The sequence below is a fragment of the Triticum urartu genome, chromosome 5A (assembly GCF_056163025.1).
Source record: "Triticum urartu cultivar PI428250 chromosome 5A, HENAU_Tu73, whole genome shotgun sequence".
Classification (NCBI taxonomy): Eukaryota; Viridiplantae; Streptophyta; class Magnoliopsida; order Poales; family Poaceae; genus Triticum; species Triticum urartu.
The window spans coordinates 191,046,467-191,059,871 of NC_141877.1; positions in this window are offsets into that span (position 1 = coordinate 191,046,467).

Here is a 13,405-nt window from a genome sequence, read left to right on the forward strand (position 1 = left end):
AAGTTCTTCATCTATCCTCCCGGTGAATTAAGTTTCTCGTCTTCTTGTTCATATCAATCCAATCTATTGTTTCCGTTAGTGGCAGAATTTCACCTCATAGTTTTGAGATGTTTCCTATAAGACCACAACAAGTTTACTCTTTTCGTTGTTGGTTTTCCAACAACTCCGTTCGACCCCTCACCTAAGGTTACCTTTTCAAGCTAAATTGTTGTGGTAGAAGTGGCATTTCCTTCTCAATTCTTTTATTCCAATGATCTATCTTCTATTACTTTCTTTCGGAGGCATTGTGATGTTGCTGTCTTCATCCCATCAACTCATTTTGCCAAGTTCATATTCTTTTCCTCGCATATCCCATTTAACCGGAGTGTTGTGCCCTTTTGCTCAAGTTCTTTTCGTCTTATCAAGTTTCATATCTCTTTTCTACCGGAGTGCTGTCCGAATTTGTTCTTCCTTGTTCCTCTTTTCTGACGGAGATTGTCAACTTCATTTATCTCTATTGTATTCTTTTCTCGAAATGGCTCAACCTCTCAAGGTTCTTTGGTTTCACTCGTTTGTCAAAGAAGCAACTTAGTTTTACCTCTTCTCTTTCTCTTCCGTTGTCCCTCCGGTGCCATTCTAGATCTTGGGACGAGATCCTCTCGTAGTGGTGGAGTGTTGTAACACCCCGAGTCCGATGCGCCAGGTGTCTTCCAGTTATTCGCCGACGTTGCCATGTCATTTGCCTGCGTGTTGCATTTCCTCATGTCATCATGTGCATTGCATCATCATGTTTTCAAAACTTGCATTCGTCCGGATCTCCTCGTTCTCTCCGTTGTCCGTTCTGAGCGCAGACACACTTGCACGCGCCCGTGGCACATCCGAAATAGTATTTTATAAGTGGACAGAAAATGTTCTCGGAATGGGTTGAAATTTGGCGTGCGGTCTTATTTTAGTGTAGGTAGACCTCCTGTAAAATTTCACCGCGTTCGGAGTCTGTTTGATGCCCCAACAAATAACTATAGCGGCATTATAGTCGGTCAAACGTCGGACGTTTTGGGTCTCTGAAAACTGTTGTCGGGCTGCCATCCTCCCTCTCTTCTCGGCCCACAACCATCTACACAACCCACCTACAGCCCACCTAGACCTGCCTAACCAACCCTCGCGATCGGATCCGTCGGATCGCGATCAGAGGTACCGAAAACCCCTCCTAACCCCTCAAACCCTAGCCCCTACCTATAAAAGGAAGCGTCCCTTCCATTTTTGGCAGCAGCCAAACCCTCCTCCTCGAAATCCGCGCGCCGCCAGCCTCCTCCCACCTCGAGGGCCGCACCGCCACCATCCCCTCCAGATCCGGCACGCCCGAAGCCCCCTCCGCCACTTGGCGCTTCTCCACTGGCTAGCGCCGATGAAGCCACCGGTCTCCACCTCTCCCAAGCTGCCATGTGCCCCAGCCCCGCACCCTCCTCCTCCGCCAGCCCGCCAAGCCCAGATCAGGGCCCGCCGAGCCCATCTAGACTCGGGCGAGCCCGCAGTGCCGCTCGTGCGATGCAGGACCGCCCCGCTCCCCATGCTAAGCTCCGCCCTGAGCACCCCTCCTGCTGCGCCTCGACCCCGCCAACGATGAGCCTCGCCGCCTCCTGCACCCAGATGCGCCGCCGTAGATCTGTGCCTCTCCCCTTCTTCCTCCTGCTTCTCCCCCTCCACTTCTCACCGGATTCTCTCTCTCCCTCTCACCAGGGAGCGTCGCCGCCCGGAGCTTCTCGAACTCGCCGTCGCCGGGAATGAGGCCCCCGGGGCTAGATCTGTCCTCTCCGGTCCTCCCCGTCGCCCTAACCTGCCGGAGTCGCCGCTGCCCCGCCGTTGATGTTAGGCGCCGCCGCCACTGCCTCCTTCTCGTGTGACTCAGGCACGAGGAGAACGACGATCGCGTTGTCGGCCGTGTGGGCCACCGCTCGTCCGCATGGGCCTCCTCCCCGCATGCGAGGCCCAGCTGCGCACCCCCTGTCGGCCTCCCTCTTCCCACCGAACCGGGCCGAGCCCATGGTGAGGCCACCCCGCCGACGCCCCTCTTTTTTAACCTGCTATTGTGCTGCCCAGATTCGGCCCGTTTTCTATTTTTTTCCCTGCGCTGCGATTTTCTCTATTATCCAGCGAATGACTATTTTACAGAAAGGTCCCTAAACTTCATGCATATAATAACTTAATAACCGTGCATCGGTTTAAAATGATTTATAAATGAAAGTTGCTTAGAATTTTGTTTAGTTTCATAATATGTCATTTTCATCTATGTTTAAAATGCTTAAAATACTGTTTGTTTAAATTTCCTCCTATGCCATGTTAAAATGCTTTATTTCATAACTAAATAACCGTAGCTCCAAACTTAACAAACTTTATATGTAAATGGGGTCGAAAATGCCTAGTTTAACATGGTGACATTGATTTGCATGTTTAACAACTCTATAATTGTGTTTAGGGCAGAACAGTACCAAATCTATAATATGCTCATGAGGATTTTTATATAACCATCACATAAAGCATTCTTTTCATGATCTACAAGCATAGAAATTTTATTACTCTCCACATAAGCAAAATTCTTCTCATTCGGAATAGTGGGAGTATCATAAGAAACTCGAATACTATAAATTGTTTCCATATTAAAAGAGTAATGTTCAGATAAGGGGTAATCATAATCGTGACAAGTTTTAAAAATATAATCATCACTACTTTTTATAGCATAAGTATCATCACAATAATCATCATAGGTAGCCACTTTGTTCTCATCATAATCGAATGAAACCTCTTCCAAGATAGTGGAATTATTACTAAATAAAGTCTTAACCTCTCCATATCCACTTTCATAATTATCACAATAAGATTCAACATCCTCCAAAATAGTGGGATTACTACTTCCTAAAGTTTACACTCTTCCAAACCCACTTTCATCAATATAATCATCATAAGTAGGAGGCATGCTATCATCATAACAAATTTGCATATCAAAACTTGGTGGCTAAAAATATCATCTTCATCAAACTTAGCATCCCCAAGCTTTGGACAGACATTAATTGCAGAAAATATATTCTCAAACATGTCATTCTCATCAAACATAGCATCCCCAAGCTTGGGCCTTTTCATATTATAAGCATAATCACTCTCATCATTAATAGTATGGATAGCACCAATAGTATAGCAATTATCATCATCACAATGAGTAGTAGGAGCAACATAATTTGTGAGGGATACATTTATACCTTTGCTTCTTCGTCTTTTCTTTTTCTTCTTCACATCATGTGTGGGTTGAATAGAAGGCTCCTTATTAATGAGATTGGTTGAATAGAAGGCTCCTCCTCATTACCTGATTCATCATAAGAAATAATAGGAGGATATTGGGAAGGCTCTTCCCTTTCATTAGTATTCTCATCATCCTCTATTTGTTTTATTTTCTTTATATACTTGGCAATATAAGGATTTTCAATGCAATTCACCGCAAAATACATATAAATTTCATCTGGATCAAAATTAAGAACTCTATCAAGGGCAAATTCTAGAATAACCTTAGATATACGTTTCATTTCTTCATAACCCAAGAGCAAACTAAGTTCATTATGATGTGCAAGGGAAATCAAGTCATCACAATTTTTGGACACGATACGATCATGAAATTTTTTTGCATTGGGTACTGAAATGATCACGTTCATTGCAAAGTTCACAAGTATGGCTAAGAAAGTTTAAATTTTCAACACAAACATCTAGCCTTTCTTGCAACCATTTAGTTTCCAAATACTTATGCCTCTTGCAAAATCTATCTTCCCTATTTGGTATGTACTAGCAAACTCTATGCACTCCACAAAAATCGATATGCTTATAAGAGATATTTTCATCATGACTAGTGCAATCATCATTAGTACTATGGATATTCAAAGAGATCATACTAATAACATTGCAATCATGCTCATCATTCAAAGATTTAGTGCCAAACATTTTATAGACTTCTTCTTCTAGCACTTGAGCACAATTTTCTTTTCCATCATTCTCACGAAAGATATTAAAAAGATGAAGCATGTGAGGCAAACTCAATTCCATTTTTTTGTAGTTTTATTTTATAAACTAAACTAGTGCTAAAACAAGAAACAAAAAGATTCAATTGCAAGATCTAAAGATATACCTTCAAGCGCTAACCTCCCCGGCAACGGCGCCAGAAAAGAGCTTGATGTCTACTACACAACCTTCTTCTTGTAGACGTTGTTGGGCCTCCAAGTGCAGAGGTTTGTAGGACAGTAGCAAATTTCCCTCAAGTGGATGACCTAAGGTTTATCAATCCGTGGGAGGCGTAGGATGAAGATGGTCTCTCGCAAGCAACCTTGCAACCGAATAACAAAGAGTCTCTTGTGTACCCAACACAACCAATACAATTGTAAATTGTATAGGTGCACTAGTTCGGCGAAGATATGGTGATACAAGTGCGATATGGATGGTAGATATAGGTTTTTTTTAATCTGGAAATATAAAAACAGCAAGGTAACTAATGAAAATAGTGAGCACAAATGGTATTGCAATGCGTTGAAACAAGGCCTAGGGTTCATACCTTCACTAGTGCAAGTTCTCTCAACAATAATAACATAAGTGGATCATATAACTATCCCTCAACATGCAACAAAGAGTCACTCCAGAGTCACTAATAGCAGAGAACAAACGAAGAGATTATTGTAGGGTACGAAACCACCTCAAAGTTATCCTTTCTAATCGATCTATTCAAGAGTCCGTAGTAAAATAACCTGAAGCTATTCTTTCCGTTCGATCTATCATAGAGTTCATACTAGAATAACACCTTAAGATACAAATCAACCAAAACCCTAATGTCACCTAGATACTCCAATGTCACCTCAAGTATCCAAGGGTATGATTATACGATATGCATCACACAATCTCAGATTCATCTATTCAACCAACACAACGAACTTCAAAGAGTGCCCCAAAGTTTCTACCTGAGAGTCTAGACGAAAATGTGTGCCAACCCCTATGCATAAGTTCACCAGGTCACATAACTCGCAAGTTGATCACCAAAACATACATGAAGTGGATCAAGTGACATCCCAATGTCACCACAGATAAGCACATGCAAGACATACATCAAGTGTTCTCAAATCCTTAAAGACTCAATCCGATAAGATAACTTCAAAGGGAAAACTCAATTCATTACAAGAGAGTAGAGGGGGAGAAACATCATAAGATCCAACTATAATAGCAAAGCTCACGATACATCAAGATCGTACCACATCAAGAACACGAGAGAGAGATCAAACACATAGCTACTGGTACATACCCTCAGCCCCGAGTGAGAACTACCCCCTCCTCGTCATGGAGAGCGCCAGGATGATGAAGATGGCCACCGAAGAGGGATTCCCCCTCCGGCAGGGTGCCGGAATGGGTCTAGATTGGTTTTCGGTGGCTACGGAGGCTTCTGGCGGCAGAACTCCCGATCTATTCTGCTCCCCGATGTTTTTAGGGTATATGGATATATATAGGCGAAAGAAGTCGGTCAGGGGAGCCACGAGGGGCGCACAAAGGTGGGGGGGCGCCCAGGGGGTAGGGCGCTCCTTCCTGCCTCGTGCCTCCCTCGTAGCTTTCCTGGCGTCTACTCCAAGTCTCCTGGATTGCTTCCGTTCCAAAAATAAGTTCCGTGAAGTTTCAGGTCAATGGGACTCCATTTGATTTTCCTTTTCTGCGATACTCTAAAACAAGGAAAAAAAGAGAAACTGGCACTGGGTTCTGGGTTAATAGGTTAGTCCCAAAAATAATATAAAAGTGCATAATAAAGCCCATAAACATCCAAAACAGATAATATAATAGCATGGAACAATCTAAAATTATAGATACGTTGGAGACGTATCAAGCAACCATGCCTCTGTGCCGCTTGTGTTAGCCCTGCTATTTCTACGACGGTGTGGTAAGTCGCCGTCGCCCTCAACGCCTCGAGTCGCCGCCGCCGGAGAGTCACCCTACGCCTGTGAGCCGCCACGACTGTCGCCGCCTTGAGCCGCCCTCGCTGGATGGCCTTCCCTGTGGCACTCAGACCTGCCGGCCGCACCTACTGAGCTTGCAGGTTGCATCCGACCTGCTCTATTTTTCTCAGAGAAAAGAACAAGATAAGATGAGGTCGGTTGAGAGAAAAGAAGGTCAAAGTGGTCCAAGTGCTAAAAAAAGGGGGTCAACATGACCCGGAGGATTTTTTATGAGCCACGCCCGGTGTTGTGCTCTAAGCCGCCATCTCCGTTATCATTGCTGCAACCCTACAACTGATAATTTCCGGTCAAACATATCAAGTGAAATCCATCCTATCAAAGTTTTCATTGATATACTTTTATTTTCTTTGAGAAAAATTACTCTCGTTTGTGATATTTCTTGTACAGAACAATTCATCATTACAAAGAAGCCATCAAACTATGGCCATTGCCTACACTGGACGGATCCATGGACAGGGTCAATTTTAACCCATCGAGATTCAACATATTCCAACAATCCATTGGCCATATCATGGTCAAGCATGGAGAGTCTGAAGCCAACTCCTCGAGTAGCCGTAAGAGTCGAGAGCTATAATGACACGACTCAGCCAATTCAAGAACTCCGGGTCATTGGAGGGAAAATAACCCGGCCCGAGAGGCTACTGCCCTATTAATGAAAATTTAAAAGGCCGTCAGAAAAATTTTCGGGTCATCAGAAGGATTCCGGTTCAAAATCCGGTTCAAGGGAAACTTATCTACCACAAAGCTTTGAAGTTCTCAATATCCGGTTCACAATCCGGCTCAAGGAAAATCTGTCTCCCACAAAGCTCTGTAGCTCTCAAATCCGGTTTAAAATTCTGTTTCAAAAAGAATTTATCTCTTGCAAGATTTGAGTTCTCAGAAAAGTTAAAGGTTGCCGAAGAGGACCTGCTGCCATGATACACGGTTCAAACATGGGTATCCTGCCTTACCAGCTCATCACATTATGGTCACTTGGGGGCTTCCTGCTCATCGAGCATAGCTGTCGGTACCCTGTTGATCGGCGCAGTGCCAAAGCTTATATGATCACTTGGGGGCTTCCTACTCATCGAGCATAGCTGTTGGTACCCTCTTAATCGGCACAATGCCAAAGTTTGTATGGTCACTTGGGGGCTTCCTATTCAAACATAGGTGTATTCACCAAAGAGAACATAGCTGTCGGTACCCTCTTGGTCAGCTCAACGCCACACTTTTAAGTATGTCACTTGGGGGCTTCCTGTTCAAACATAGGCGTATTAGACCAAAGAGAACATAGCATTACTACCCTCTTGACCAGGTTTGTTCAAACATACGTGTATTCGACCGAAGAGAACAAACTCTGACCGGGTCGTCCGACCTATACACTAGTTGCTTCAACTCCATCAGGTCATCCTGATTGACCCGCCGAACTCTTAACGATCAGTCTTTATGGCGTATTAGACCAAGATCTGAGCTCGACCAAGGCTCAAACAGCGGCTTGTCATGCGAGAGCACGGTTTACAAAGTCACATGGATCCAGGCTTCATAAGCCGCCTTCCTTGGAACTTGGATAAATCGGCCCATGATATTGTTACTCTGGCCACGTGTACTCCTGATAAGTCTTTGAGCAAGACTAGACTTATTCCAGGGTTCAAATGTCGATTGGGCACACTGTTAGTCAGGATCACGACAGCACGAACAATCAAGTGGCTCCAGCTAGTTTCATTGAAAAAGACACTTTAGTTTGACAGTCTACAAAATCCTCGAATTTCTTATTCGTATTTGAGTTTTTCGCTATCTTCTGGTTTTTTATAAGTCGGGCCAAGCTGCCCTACTTCTGGCTCATATTTGAAGCATCTTCTGGGTCTCTACAACCCGCCAGGATGGCAGACTCTAAGTCACTAGTATATGATGATATTGAATGATTGAGGTTTTCATACCGGATTATATTATTCAACTCTTGAATAGCCAACATGGCTGGATTTTTATTATGGTTATCAATAACCAATATTATGATTAAGGTTTTCAAAGTTGCTTCACCGCAATGGCTATTATTTTATCAATGGATATGATTTATTCTACAATGGAAGGAATAGTCCCGAGTCGCTGCAGGCTTATGACCCGGCACTTGGGGGCTACATTATTCAAGTTGAGATTACATCAAATATGCAAGTCTCATGTCACTGCCAGCATGTACCATGACTTGGGGGCTAATGCAAAGTCATTTTTACTAGCCTTATTGAAGACCCGACTCATCGCATCATAATGAGCCAGCTCTTGGGGCCTACTAACTGCTCATGTCAGAAATTCAAGGTACACAAGCCTTAATCCATTATATTGAAGGGTTCATTGCTCAGTTGGTAAAACACAAATCTCTTAACCTTGTGGACGTGGGTTCAAGCCCCATGATGGGGGTTACATCATATGATGTTCTTTTCAAAGAAGTATATATTAAGTCCCATCTCAATATTATCTTACTGAGCCGGCCCTTGGGGGCTACACATTGCTGTTCAAGTCTACATGATCATATTTACAAAGTTCTTCTCATTACTGCATAATGACCCGACCCTTGGGGGCTACACTGGTTGAAGTTTTTATGAGCATAAGGCAATTTTAGAAGTCCCAGGTTGCTGCAAGCATGACAACCTGGCACTTGGGGGCGACATATGTGGAATACTTAGTTCTGACTAGTGATTGAGATGAACAACATGGATTTATTCAAAGTGCTAATATTTATGTAGAAGCAAGTCTTAAGTCATCACTTTGTTCTGCTCAAGACTTGGGGGCTACAGGTAATGTGGATATGATGGAGAGAAATCTTCAAAATTCTCAGTTTTGACCCGGCGTCGGCAACAATTTTGACTCGGCAATATCTATTTATAACCCGACAAGTTTTTTCATCTTTAAGCCGGTTGAAGGTCACATAAGTGTTTCAAGACCAATATTTTTGAGTATTGGGAGCTGAGTCAAATGAATATTCTTCATAGTCTTTCTCTGTGAGAAACCAACGTCAGCAAATTGATTATGAAGTTGGATTATTGCCCCGGATTTTCAAAGAAGGAAATAACAAGGAATTAAGGATGATCAAGTGCCGGCTTACAAGAATATTTAACCCGGAGCATAACCTGTCAAAATTGCTCTTGTGCTTTGTTTACAAGATTAGTTTAACATAGATAAATCCAAATTAAACTGGGGGCTAATGTCGGGGATATACCCCGCGGTATGACCCGGCTGGAGTTATGACCCGGCTGGGATTTGATATTTCATTGTTAAGCCGGAAGATGTTTAAGATAAGCAGGGTAAGCCGGCGGACAATTAAGCATGGTAAGCCGGCAGACAGTTAAGCCAGATGTTAAAACGACAGATTGTAAGCCGACAGATTGTTTAAGACAGATGTTAAGCCGGCAAATTGTATGCCGGCAGATTGTTTAAGCCAAATGTTAAGCCTACAGATTGTAAGCCAACAGATTGTTTAAGTCAGATGTTTAAGCCAGACTGTGACAGAATCGCCTGGGGTTAATAAGCCCAAAACGTTAAGAAGCTCTAGACGTTAAGAAGCCCATGAAGAGAAGCCCGTGAAGAGAAGTCAGAATAGTTAAATCTTAAGTCCGAGTTGGACTCTACATGTAACCCGCCCCTTCAACTTATATAAGGAGGGGCAGGTCACCCCAAGAGGGGAGGTTGAATAATCTTTTGAGCTAGACACAACTAGGAGAGATGGTTTACGGTGACTCCCTCGTGATGATAATGAGACCTAGCCTCAAATAATATGTAGGGCTATTATCGGATGATGTTTCCCAGGGCCCGAAGCAGTCTAAACCCTTGTCTTGTGTTACGTCTCTCGATTCCGATCAACCCCTCTCAAGCTACCACATAGATGTGTTAGCCTCACGATTATGTCCTCACACTAGGACATCTACCGTGACAATTCCATGACAACTACACAACTTTATTCTTGTGGACTCGTGTTGGGCCTCCAAGCACAGAGTTTTGTAGGAAAGCAACAATTTTCCCTCAAGTGGATGACCTAAGGTTTATCAATCCGTGCGAGGTGTACGATGAAGATGGTCTCTCTCAAACAACCCTGCAACGAAATACAAGAAATCTCTTATGTCCCCAACACACCTAATACAATGGCAAATTGTATAGGTGCACTAGTTCGGCGAAGAGATTGTGATAAAAGTGTAATATGGATGGTAGAAATATAATTTTATAATCTGAATAAATAAAAATAGTAAGGTAGCAAATAGTAAACATCCACAAAAATGGTATTGAAATGCTTGAAAATGAGGCCTGGGGTCCGTACTTTCACTAGTGCAATCTCTAAAAAATTCTAATATAATTGGATCATATAATCATCCCTCAACGTGCAACGAAGAATCACTCCAAAGTTCCTATCTAGCAGAGAACATATGAATAAATCGTTTGTAGGGTACGAAACCACCCATAAGCTATTCTTTCCGATCGATATATCCAAGAGTTCGTACTAAAATAACACCAAATAATTTCAGATTCATAATACTCAATCCAACACAAAGAACCTCAAAGAGTGCCCCAAGATTTCTACGGATGAAACAAGACAAGAATGTGCATCAACCCCTATGCATAGATTACCCCAATGTCACCGCGGGAATCCGTGAGTTGAGTGCCAAAACACATATCAAGTGAATCAATATGGTACCCCATGATACGTCTCCAACGTATCTATAATTTTTGATTGCTCCATGCTATATTATCTACTGTTTTGGACTATATTGGGCTTTATTTTCCACTTTTATATTATTTTTGGGACTAACCTATTAACCGGAGGCCCAGCCTAGAATTGCTGGTTTTTTGCCTATTTCAGTGTTTCGAAGAAACGGAATATCAAACGGAGTCCAAACGGAATAAAACCTTCGGGAACGTGATTTTCTCACCGAACGTGATCGAGGAGACTTGGACCCTACTCCAAGGAGTAAAAGAGGCGGTCACGAGGATGGGGGGCGCCCCCCCCAAGGGCGCGCTCCCCTGCCTCGTGGGCCCCTCGGTGCTCCATCGACGTACTCCTTCCTCCTATATATACCTACGTACCCCCAAACGATCAGAACAGGAGCCAAAAACCTAATTCCACCGCCGCAACTTTCTGTATCCACGAGATCCCATCTTGGGGCCTGTTCCGGAGCTCCGCCGGAAGGAGGCCGTCATCACGGAGGGCTTCCACATCATCATAGCCTCTCTGATGAAGTGTGAGTAGTTTACCTCAGACCTTCGGGTCCATAGTTAGTAGCTAGATGGCTTCTTCTCTCTTTTTGGATCTCAATACAAAGTTCTCCCCCTCTCTCATGGAGATCTATTCGATGTAATCTTCTTTTTGCGGTGTGTTTGTTGAGACCGATGAATTGTGGGTTTATGATCAAGTCTATCTATGAATAATATTTGAATCTTCTCTGAATTCTTTTATGTATGATTGGTTATCTTTGTAAGTCTCTTCGAATTATCCGTTTGGTTTGGCCAACTAGATTGGTAGTTCTTGCCACGGGAGAAGTGCTTAGCTTTGGGTTCGATCTTGCGGTGTCCTTTCCCAGTGACAGAAGGGGAAGCAAGGCACGTATTGCATCTTTGCCATCGAGGATAACAAGATGGGGTTTATTTCATATTGCATGAATTTATCTCTCTACATCATGTCATCTTGCTTAAAGCATTACTCTGTTTTTAACTTAATACTCTAGATGCATGCTGGATAGCGGTCGATGAGTGGAGTAATAGTAGTAGATGCAGAATCGTTTCGGTCTACTTGTCACGGACGTGATGCCTATATACATGATCATGCCTAGATATTCTCATAACTATGCACAATTCTGTCAATTGCTCAACAGTAATTTGTTCACCCACCGTAGAATACTTATGCTCTTGAGAGAAGCCACTAGTGAAACCTATGGCCCCTGGGTCTATTCTCATCATATCAATCTCCATTACTTTATCTTGCTTTGCTTTTTTACTTTGCCTTTACTTTTCACTTTGCATCTCTATACCAAAAATACCAAAAATATTATATCTAATAGATCTCACTCTCGTAAGTGACCGTGAAGGGATTGACAACCCCTCATCGCGTTGGTTGCGAGTAGCTATCGTTTTGTGCAGGTACGAGGGACTTGAGCGTGGCCTCCTACTGGATTGATACCTTGGTTCTAAAAAACTGAGGGAAATACTTACGCTACTCTTCGGGGAAATCCAACAAAAGCTCAAGAGGTAGCAAGAAGGATTTCTGGCGCCGTTGCCGGGGAGTCTACGCAAAAAGTCAACATACCAATACCCATCACAATCCCTATCTCTCGCATTACATTATTTGCCATTTGCCTCTCGTTTTCCTCTCCCCCACTTCACCCTTGCCATTTTATTCGCCCTCTCTTTCCCAATCTCCTTCTCTTTCTCCGTTTGCCTTTTTCTCGCTTGCCTTGTCATCATGACTAGTCTCTTATCTTCTCCGTTGTCTCCCGAGAATGAAGTCCTAAATTTTAAACAAATGGAGGGAGAAAATCTAAAAGATGCTTGGTATAGAATTTGCAATGCTCAAAATAGATCTACCAGGAAGCAATCTACTTCACTTCTTCTCCGCAATTTTTATGTAGGCGTTAATCCTTGGTATAGATATATCCTCGATACCATTACCGGAGGGAACTTCTTGGGTAGCCATACTTTTGATTCTTATAATGCTATGTTAGATTTATTTGGCTCACCACCTCTTTTGGTTAATGGAACCATGTTAACTTTGGAGCATGTCATGCAAAGACTTGAAATTATTGAAAATAAAGTTGCTACTATTGAATTAATTGAAAATCTAGATAAAAAGATCCACAATCAAATTACTCAATATGGATCTAAGGTAGAAATGACTTTGAAAAATATTAAGGAAAAGGAACCCATAGTTAATGAGAAGATAAACTTAGATTCTACTAGAATTGATAAACATGATGGTATCATTACAAACTTGGGAACCGCTTTTTCTTCCGTAAAGAATACTCCAAGTCCTCCTACTAAAATTTCCAAGCTTATGCATGTTCCTAAAAATAAGGGTGAATCATCTAGTAAGGAAACTGCGGATCTTAAATCTATAAGTATTCATCCCAATCTTTTTGCTATCATTAAGGAACCAATTGCTACAAATGAATTTTTCGATCTTGTGCCTAAAAGTTTGATGATCACTAGAAAGAAAGAAATTCCTAAGGGAAATAGATGCCTCATGGAAGAATTGCCTACCAAAGATGGCAAAACCTAAGATCTATAGATCCTCATCCGCTTGCTAATCTTTTTAAGAGATCCAATTATGATGAACCAATTGCTAGTGAGTTTTGTGCACTTGATTATCTTTATGAGGTTTTGCTTGAAATTCGTGAATCTGAAAAGTGTGATGAGTTACTTTATGAAGCGATTCATGATAGATATTTGAA